The sequence below is a fragment of the Opisthorchis viverrini genome, assembly GCF_000715545.1.
Source record: "Opisthorchis viverrini unplaced genomic scaffold opera_v5_503, whole genome shotgun sequence".
Lineage (NCBI taxonomy): Eukaryota > Metazoa > Platyhelminthes > Trematoda > Opisthorchiida > Opisthorchiidae > Opisthorchis > Opisthorchis viverrini.
The window spans coordinates 35649-45346 of record NW_008752167.1 but is presented as its reverse complement, the minus strand read 5'-3'; the positions used below and the strand labels follow the sequence as shown (position 1 = coordinate 45346).

Below are 9698 nucleotides of genomic sequence, written 5' to 3'. Positions count from 1 at the left end.
GCAGCCAATCCCGCCATTAGCAGTGAAATACTGCCTTTATGCTTCGATTCTTGGGAATCATGAGGTATCTGTGTGAGGTTTGAGGGGAATAAGTCAAGTAATCACTTGGCCACAAGGTTCTTTATGGTGCCTTCCTGGGTAAATCAGTGAGGTCAGCCTTGATTAGTAAAGCAGTCTTGATGTTCCAACAGCATAGTTTAAAATGAAGTTTGCCCAGGTTTTTCATTCGTTTGCATTGCGATTTAACAGCCTGGTGAGATGAGGAAATTTTCTCACAAAACAGATCATCAACAAGCTTTTCTTGCATAACAAAAACTCCTGATTTTTTGGGGAAGTAACGCTCTTGTCTTTGTACTACAGGGCCATATTCACGTGATGACTGAAAAAACAGTGCAATAGAAAACTGGGTTCTTTATTTGATAAGCCTAGTTTAATTTTGTCATCATCTTATGGGAATTGTGAGAAGCCTCACTCCATTCGGTATACTTGGCATTATTATCTAACAAGCTGCCTATAAAAAATACATGGGTAAACAGTTCCGGAGAAACTCGTCCACATATATTGGATATTAGAAAATATACATATTCCTTTCAATGTGATCCTATCATGCTCACGTGGATTTTGTGTTGACTATAAAGTATGAGCGGAGAATATGGTCGCCCCAAACAAGTCTACGATCAGTCTTCAGGTAAATTTATTGTGATTTATTTCCCGGTATTCTATCAATTTTACCCTCCTCCAAAAGAACTGGTGGAGGCTAGGAATGGCAGTCCCATTTCGTTGTTTGTCACGTAAGTGTCTTCAAAAGTATGACCAGTTTTTGATGGATGCTTTTGATGAATACTTCGTGTAAATCATTGCAAATCAGTTCGTGCTGGGCGTAGATATCTTTCTTTATTTCCAGACGCATTATGTGTGGCAGTCAGGTGTATCACAAATCCCGTTGAAGCAGAGTGAGTTTAGAAGTTTAATTTGCCAAACCCAGTGGCTGATGAGAAAAACTGATTATTACAAACATTTGATAAATAATTAACCAAATGAAATTCATCCAGGATTGCCAGACACATGTATCATAGGGGCGGACGTGCTTCAACTTTAGTGAGGAAAACTTGTTGGGAACTGCAGTTTGGGACCAACACTAGGGTGCCTTAAAGTACTACAAACAGTGGGAATTAGAAGTCAACGTAATTAAAATGCATGTGCAACGGGAATTTACACGATTGAATCTACCGAGACATAAAATAATTTAACTGCAAATCCGACCTAATGTAGCGTGAATCCATAAGACTTTTACTAACCTAATGTCAGATTGCTTCCAGGTCCGTCGGCTTATAGCTGGTAAGAATATTCTCTCTAGAGCGACCTCTGATTTTGAGCAGATAAACCCTTACAGTGACCACTGAAGGGCGTTCCGAGCTAAAAGCACAACACACGTCAGCCAAACGAATGAGTGAAATTAAAATGAGGTCAACAAAAGATGTCTCTGAGGGGTTGACTACAATATATGAGGAGGTGGGTGTCACAACGTCGCAAATGTTGGCTAAGTTCAAGCATCAATTCATCAACCGAATATTGTGACCAAAATTGTGCATCATTTGCAGTGTGCTTGCCTGTAGCCAGTGCTCTGAGAATTCCTCACCATCCAAGAAAATCGAATCTTGAATGAAGGTACACGGATGTGACAGACTGCCTCACTCTCCTAAGAATAATTCAAAGACGATACTTCATAATCCAGTCAGTTGTGCAATTTCATCGAGTGTTTAATTAAAAGCACATTTTGCCTTTTTGTCAAGATCATATAGTCGGAGTCCAAGTCAGTTCAAGCTGCGATAACACTTGTAATTTCCACTAAAGCCTATTAATATACTGACTAATCCTCACTTAACTTTCCTAATTCAACGACAATCCGTTTGATTCTACTTATGATTTAGTTTAATGAGATATCAAAAATTACGGCAGAAAAGTTGCTTTCATATAAGAAGTCGTCATTTGAGGAGTCAGTCTATAGATGACCACATGATGTGACTTCTGTGATTGAAGGATCAGTGGTGGGATATCATGCCTGAGTGAAGTCTTATCGCACTTTCGATCAACCGCTTGCGGCCAGATGGTTTAATGTTCAAACACTGGCCAGCAAGTATCCTATCTTCTGAGTTTTTTTAGATGCGTACTGCTGATAATTTCCAGTAAGGGTGAAATATCTGCATATTTCTTCTAGACTTTTCTGCATAGGTTGACTCTGAAACCCGTGTGAAAGCTATTGCTGTTTATATGTTCTTATAAGCAGACACAATGTTGACTATAACGGGTAATCGTTGAGGATAGAAATTTAGGATAATCTATTTTCAACCCGCCGGAAAGTTGTTCGTTTTAGGTGCTAAACAGGCGCTTTTTCCTATTGTAGGTAAGCCCATTCTGAACGCTACCAATGAGTCTGGAATTAAGAGAGACTCATCTGGATCTCTCGAGTACAATATTCGTCAACCAAATGTGCTGTACAAAGGCCACCTTGTGTTTCGATTGGCACGATGTTCGAGATCCCGCAAAATAATTGCATATAGATAACTACTCACAAGACTGCTGTGAACCGCTCGACAGTCCATGATTGAGTTTTCTTCTTCATGGAGCTCATCAGGCTATCGCAGTCTCAGGGTCTACCTCAATTTCATAACTTACTTAAACCTTTAAACGGGAAATTCAGCTGGGTCCTCCCTGAAAAAGAGATTGATGTATAATTGAGTGTGTTTGTCAAAAGCTGCCAAATTTCGGTTACATAAGGACACAAGGATAACGAGAACTTGGGAATCGCACCCGCCTGACGAGCCATAAGAAGAGCGAAACCGCTTGTGAGCCGTCTAGGAGTTCTCATCAAACATGTAATTAGTTTATTTCATGAAGTCCGCAACCACCTTTCTGGGGTATCACTTGTTGGGATTTTTTCAGTTGTCATTTTCGACGAGCATCACCACATCGTAATGTTGGTTCCACATAAATTTTATCATCAACAAGATCGGAAAAAGCAAACAAAAATATTCCGTAACAAGTTGCAGTAATATGATAGATTCGACTTGCGGTTGGATGTTGAAAACATTGTTAGGCCTTTCGTGGGGTAAACCTGCACTCAATCTGCATTGTACTATTAGCAGACATGGAAAAGCCATTCTGGACGCAGGATCTATGGATTATCCAAAAGGGAATTTGCGAGACCATAAAAAATTACATCCCGGATTGATAATTTGCAGTCAAAGAAAATGATAAAATGCTTACAAAAAGCAATTATACCAAGATTCATCTCTTCGTTTAAAACCTTCCTTTCAGTATGACAGTAAAATCCTTTAAATTATTTCTTATTTCCCAGAGAAAATTAAAAGCAGGCGCCTAGTGTTCACTGGCTAGGCTGAAGGCATGCCATTGCCAAACAGTAAATACACCCACAAATTCTTCAATAAATCGATGAAATATATCTAACAGCTTCGTTTTGAGCAAGTAGCTGTGTCATCCAGATTTTTAACCACAAAGTTGAATTTGTAGAAATGACAGTCTTCCGCGCGGCGTAGACAACCTTCCAACCTAGTGTAAACTAGTACATTATCCTAGTGATCATTTTGTTGGCAATGAAGTTGGCAAAACTCTAAATTTCTCGATAAAAAGCCCGGTTTTTCTTTTTAGGCTACGCTTGTTTGCAATGCTAAATGACTGAAACCGGGACGTCATATTGTCCATTGAAACTTATTTTGGGACTTCTTGGATAAATAATGGGTCGTATAAAACAATAACGTCATTTTGGGACAGAGAACGGTGTGTTCAATCAAACATTGAAGCTCATGTCACCAGACTAATCTTTTGAATCTACAACCAAATGACTTGAATTTGGTTGCGTACCTAACCCAGGTAAGCTAGGCTGACGGCAAACACCACTCCCCAGCATACACTATGTGAATTATAACCTGGCTGCCGAATGAAAATTGATCCCGCAAAATAAGGCTAATAAATATCTGGTGAAGAGAATTGAAGCAGGCAATGACATGTGACCATCGCGCAGAACTGGAAGATTTAATCTGGCTGTCTGCTTAAACCTACCTACAGGTTATCCGTTATTCGTAATTAACTGGAAAGACGTAAAACTGTAAGTCGTGGAAATTAACAAGCCGTCAGAATTAGGACGTTGTCAGATATCGTTTTCGGTTATGATGGTGTGGGACGGTTTGGTTTTTTTGCCACGATTTTTGTGGCTTATTTTATATAGAGAAACAAGAACAAAATCCTTTTATTGATCTAGTCAATGGTATCCTAAAGGTCGCAAATCGGCTTGGATAAAGAGAGCTGTTTGGAGCAAGTTTAGGAACAAAACAATTCAAAATTTAGTTGAGGATATCAACCACCCTACGTAAAGACCCACAGCTCGAGACAGTTTCGAGTAAGTCAACGATCAACGCTGCGCTGGGAGCTTTGTGTTTCAATAATATGCATTAATTTATGTCACCCGCTTATAGTTTGTGAAATGACATTGGTTGAATTAGCACAATCAAATTTATAAACCAAAAAGTCGCTGACTTTAACGATTGATCTTACCAAAGACACAACAACTGGTCTATTCACATACCGTTTTAACCAAGGACTTATGAACCGTACTTAATCAACAGGCATCAGAGAGGATTTTTTCATCCATAAATACCTTTATCTTCTTTCTGGTATAACGAAATGGGCATAAAACCTCGTCGTTTTAAAACAAAGTAGTGATTGTGAGATGGATGTTTAGGACGGGTTTCGATGCCATCGATTAAAAATGGTGCCGAACGTCAACAACTTTATTTGTTCTCATCTATGGACAATACTTGGTGAAAAAGTAAGAATTTGTAAGTTGTGTGGGCGGCAAGATTAACGGTAGATTCCACCATGAGCAATCTGATTTTCGGATTTATTTATAAAATTTCCTTCTTCTGTTCAACATTCCAGCAACGGTTACTAATAAATTCCCATACTTTACCAGTATTTTGTGTTTGTTTAAATGAATAAATACACTGCGACTAAGATTGATCGAGTTTTTTATAGAAATAGAATCTAGAGATGCGGATTAAATGCCGTTTCTCTGAAGCAATTAAAACTGGGATAATGAAAGCGCAATCGGATTCCGACACGCTCCCACAAACAACTGCTTGTTTCATCAAGGCATGTACCCTGATTGTTCGCAGTGCAAAAAATACAAAATACCTGACCTAGGATGCACATCGATGCATCGATGAATAACGAACTGAAAGTCTTGCACATTGAGGTCTTTTGAAGAGTAACCAACTCTCGCCTATTTTATGTAGAAAATGGTATTTGACTAAAATGTGTGAGGGAATATTCATCTCAAGAAGTTTGAAGATTGTAGGATAAACTCTTTAGGTGGCACACCTTTAGTCACTTTATTAGGCAATTCTACTACATCTTCATTCAAACAAATACTGCCGTATAAAAAGCTGAGCCGCTTAGACTGGCGGTACAAGAATTTTTAGTGCAAGTTATTAGACCAAATTGCCTTAAGGATTACGTTTCAACTATACCAGTACACCTCATCATCAAGGGCTAGGTAGAGTTTTTGGTCCATGTGACTAATGAGCTCGAGGGAAACGAGCCATAAATATGGCCATAATGTTACCTAAAGCCTGGGAGCTGAATCTAAATTGTCATTTCAGTGGACTGAACAACAACTAATCCACCGATGGCACTCGCACTATACGCTCAAGCGAATGTTTACTTATGTAAATAAGAGCAGCCACTGAAACCTTGTCACCGAAATCTAGACGTGAGCTACTTGTAAAACACTTAGAAGAGTTGTATTTAGCAGCAAGCACATCCATGCCCTCCTGAATAAAATTTCAAAAGTAAAGGTTGCTATATCTGAATTTCTTATTTTAGGGACCACCGCTAAACTAATTTAGTAGAAAAATCCGTCCAAATCCTTTGATAGTTTCAGTGATATTACGATTTTCGTGGGTGAACTTTAGTCTAGCTCGAAGGTACTTTGCAATGATCTTAGGCGCATGAGACCCCAGTTATCAGTAAGTTTCCTGTAAACTTCAAGAGTGACATACCTTATGTAAAGCTGTATTAGTTTCTTGGGAAACCTTTTTTCCTGTAAAATCATTCGATAGTTATCACAATGCCAAATAGAGCCAAGACACGATTATTGTGTTTCAAACCGCTTATACTCGTACTTGGTACATCCACAATGCAAATCACTACATTTTGCACAGAGAGATTCCGTAGTGAACGTTTCAGAACTTAAAAAAATGGAGCTTCAGTTTGCTTCGCAGAGCAGAACCCCGAAATGATTGTCCTGTTCATCAAATTTGGTATGTAGTTAAATAGTCTAACACTGTGATATCAATCACAGTAGGGAAGAATTTAATTCTCCTGTCAGTGATTCAGGAAAATAAGGGCATTTATGCAGTAAGTAACACGATAAACTTGCTTATTCTGTACATTGTTTTGTTGTCGTTTTGACGAATTAAGGAGATTTTTTAAAAATTTTACGGTTTATTCACTTTCACTGAGTTACACAGTGGGCCCTTGGAAAATAAGATGACCCCGGGGTTAGCTAAGAATCACGTGTGAGAAATAAGCCTTTTAAGTACAGAAAGAAAACTCCTAAGATGAGTTGTATTCATGTTGGCCTATTTTACGTATCAGGTGCACCAATGGAAGTAAACTTTCCTTGACCGAAGCCCATCTCATTTGTGGTACCCTCCATGCAAACACAAACAATTTCGAATAAAGTTGTTTAAAATTGCGTGAAAAAAAACCTTGATAGCCCTTAGGTCGAGCAAGTAAATTAGGTGGACAAACACAACTTTGAATAACTTTATGCAGCATATGCATCACTGTATATGAAACGAGAACAGGTCATCCAGTTTAACTGCTCAGACACTTTACAACCATCAGAAGGGAAAACTGACAACTGCTTGGAGGTCAGGTAACAATGCGTTGTTTGACCTTTAAATTGACAGCCAGGTAATACAGCCTACACATTACTGGGGTTTCTGCTTGACATAATGGTGGATGCTCCATCTAGTTCATTTGTTATATGAGCTGCGCGAGCTTGCTGAATGGGGAACCTTTCAAAAAAATTGCTTTTTTCATCATCTGGGGAATATGATGGATATCAATGGGATTTCTGCTTTTGTTAAACGTTGACTGCTTAACCTGCGATAGGTAATCCAATTAACATTTGCGATACCACTTGTATTGGCCGTCACATCTTACAGCTTACCACCACCATTAGTGATAATCTAATGGAATTTGTCTTGATTTGGCTGAAGGCGCGATCACGGCGAGAGACATCATCCCTCATGTCAGCGCGTATAGCCGTTGTATTACTGGTCCATTCAAGCAAAATGAACAAACCAGGAAAGTAACATTCAAAGAGTTACATTAATTCCCGTCATACCTCGTTTCAAAAAGTTATATTTTGTTGTCGTTTATTTTACCTACGCAGATGGTAGAAAAATCAATAGTTCATGCTGATTCAGATAGGTCGTAATAAAAGTGGTTATTCACGTTCACCAGGTTGCACTATTACACCTTGATTACGATCGTGTGCGCCCACTGAATATATACACACGTCGGGCAAAACATGGCAAGTAATTTTCTAATGATTCATTTGAACATATGCGTACAATTGAAGTACATCAGTGCACTAAATGAAGTACGGCAATTGCTCGTATTGGCAGCTGCCGCTTCAAGATAACCTGGTTGTCGGTGATTCATTGTGTTACTGCTCAAGTGCATTTGTCTAAAATGAAAATAGTTAATTCGACTTTATAAAGTTTTACAAAGTGCCCATTTCGAATATTTATGCTGGGATACCGGCTGAAAAAAATTAATGTTTTTTTTGCCGTTTCTATGGACAACAGATTTGTTTACAAACTGTTACTATCGTTTTTTATTTGCGCAAAAGCCCAGACACTGCAGCAGACAGTGATATTTTGATTTTTTTTGGAAATAGCTGTATTTAGTCGGTTTTCGGTAAACCATTGAGACCTTAATGCAAACGAATGTCTACACATTCCCACGGTAGGGGTCATGGAAAATTCACAGATCAAAGTCTAAATTATATCGGTAATGGCAGCTACCGATGCGCTCTATTCTACATGCCAAAACTATCCACGAAGTCGGAAATTAAAAAAAACTGTTTAAAGTAAGCCAAGTAAAAGTTATCAGAAAACAACCAGGTAACTAGGCTTAGGAGAGCCTCAAAAGTTTATGAGTTCTAGGCCAAAATCCCTTAGGACACTGATGAAATGATTGAGCGCCATCAGTCAGGCTTCACGGCAATCGAAGCGTCGACTTGTTAAATCCCATTCCACTACGCTGTTTGGACTCTAAAAGTTTCTTTATGTAACTTAAAAGGATTATGCCTCGAGATGTGATTGGTAAAATAGTAGATGACCCACGGTATGGCTCATATTATGGTCCACTGATTATTAAGAGCAATAGATCACTAGTGAAATGTGAGAAGCTCATTGTTATTTCTTTCAATTACTTGACACCTACTTTTAGAATAAGAGCTGAATAATTCGTCACATTCAATCTGATTTATTTTGGTAGAAAACACCAGTTTTTACGCGGAGGATGTTGGATTTTTCTCCTGAAAAAGTGTGGGCATATCCCGGTTGAGATAAGTTGTAGACGGCTTGATTAAGGTGAACTCACAATTTTCGGATAGCTCAATGGAACCCAAAGGCTGAGGCGAAACCTGACACAAAAGTAATTCGATATTTCAAAAGCGGATAGATCTAAAAAATTGACCGAAGACGGGAGAGGCAACCATGCATTTAATAAGGATCTTTGTCACTCAAATATGCTTCCTCGTTGGAGCTCCATGGACGGGTGTTAGTCTGGCGGAAAGTACCCCATCAGGTTTAAAGAACCACATACTTCTGATCACTTTGCGGGTGCAGGAAATTCTGACTGAGTGAATGCAAGTAAAAGAAACTTCTTGGCCTGAAATTACGCTGGCCTCAAGTGTGATGCATGTGGGTCTCCTTGAACTTTCATATTTTCTACCCGCGAAATAATTTATCTGCTTGCAAACCAGTCCAGCTGAATGGAAATAATCTTTTTTGTTATAAGTTCATACAGTAAAAATAACAACCATTCACTTATTTTTCCAAAAGGTACTTCAAACGAACAAGTGAAACGAATTTCTCAGTTCGATTCTAACATATCTTGTGAGCATTAGCATATCCATGGTTTTCTGCTGTTGGAATGTCTGCCGCTAGTGTTATTTCCTAAGCGCAGAGCTCCAATTCCTAGTGTCCTTCCAAAATCTACGGTACTAAAAGTTTCTATTGTTCTTTGATGGATACCTTATCTTAATGTTCCATCTTGTTTCATCGTTTCGTGAGAAAAACAAAAGCCCGAAAACTATAAATAGGGAGTGTCAAAACCAAGAGTATGCAATGTCTGCCGAATTCCAGGACAGGGCTGACGTACATTCCCTAGGCAATTTATTCATGTTAGTACTTGGTGCGAATATAGGCGATTTTTTGGAATCATTTGCCGTTAACATAGGTTTTCAGTGGAAGGAATGTTCAAAGCATGCTTTTAATCAGAAAGGGATTTTGTGTGAAGCCGATTTCTGTGCAGACTGGTTACGTAGTCTCTAAAAATGACTTGTTGAGTGGTGTACTTCCTGAATTCCTGCGTGTAAT

At 38.8% G+C, this 9698-nt stretch overlaps 1 protein-coding gene across 1 annotated transcript in view; it reads right to left on the bottom strand.

Annotated features, from left to right (window-relative positions):
• T265_11481 (hypothetical protein) overlaps positions 1 to 9698 on the bottom strand; it is a gene marked incomplete at both ends in the record, with an annotated part of 85290 nt that overhangs the window by 60733 nt on the left and 14859 nt on the right. The window lies entirely within an intron of this gene.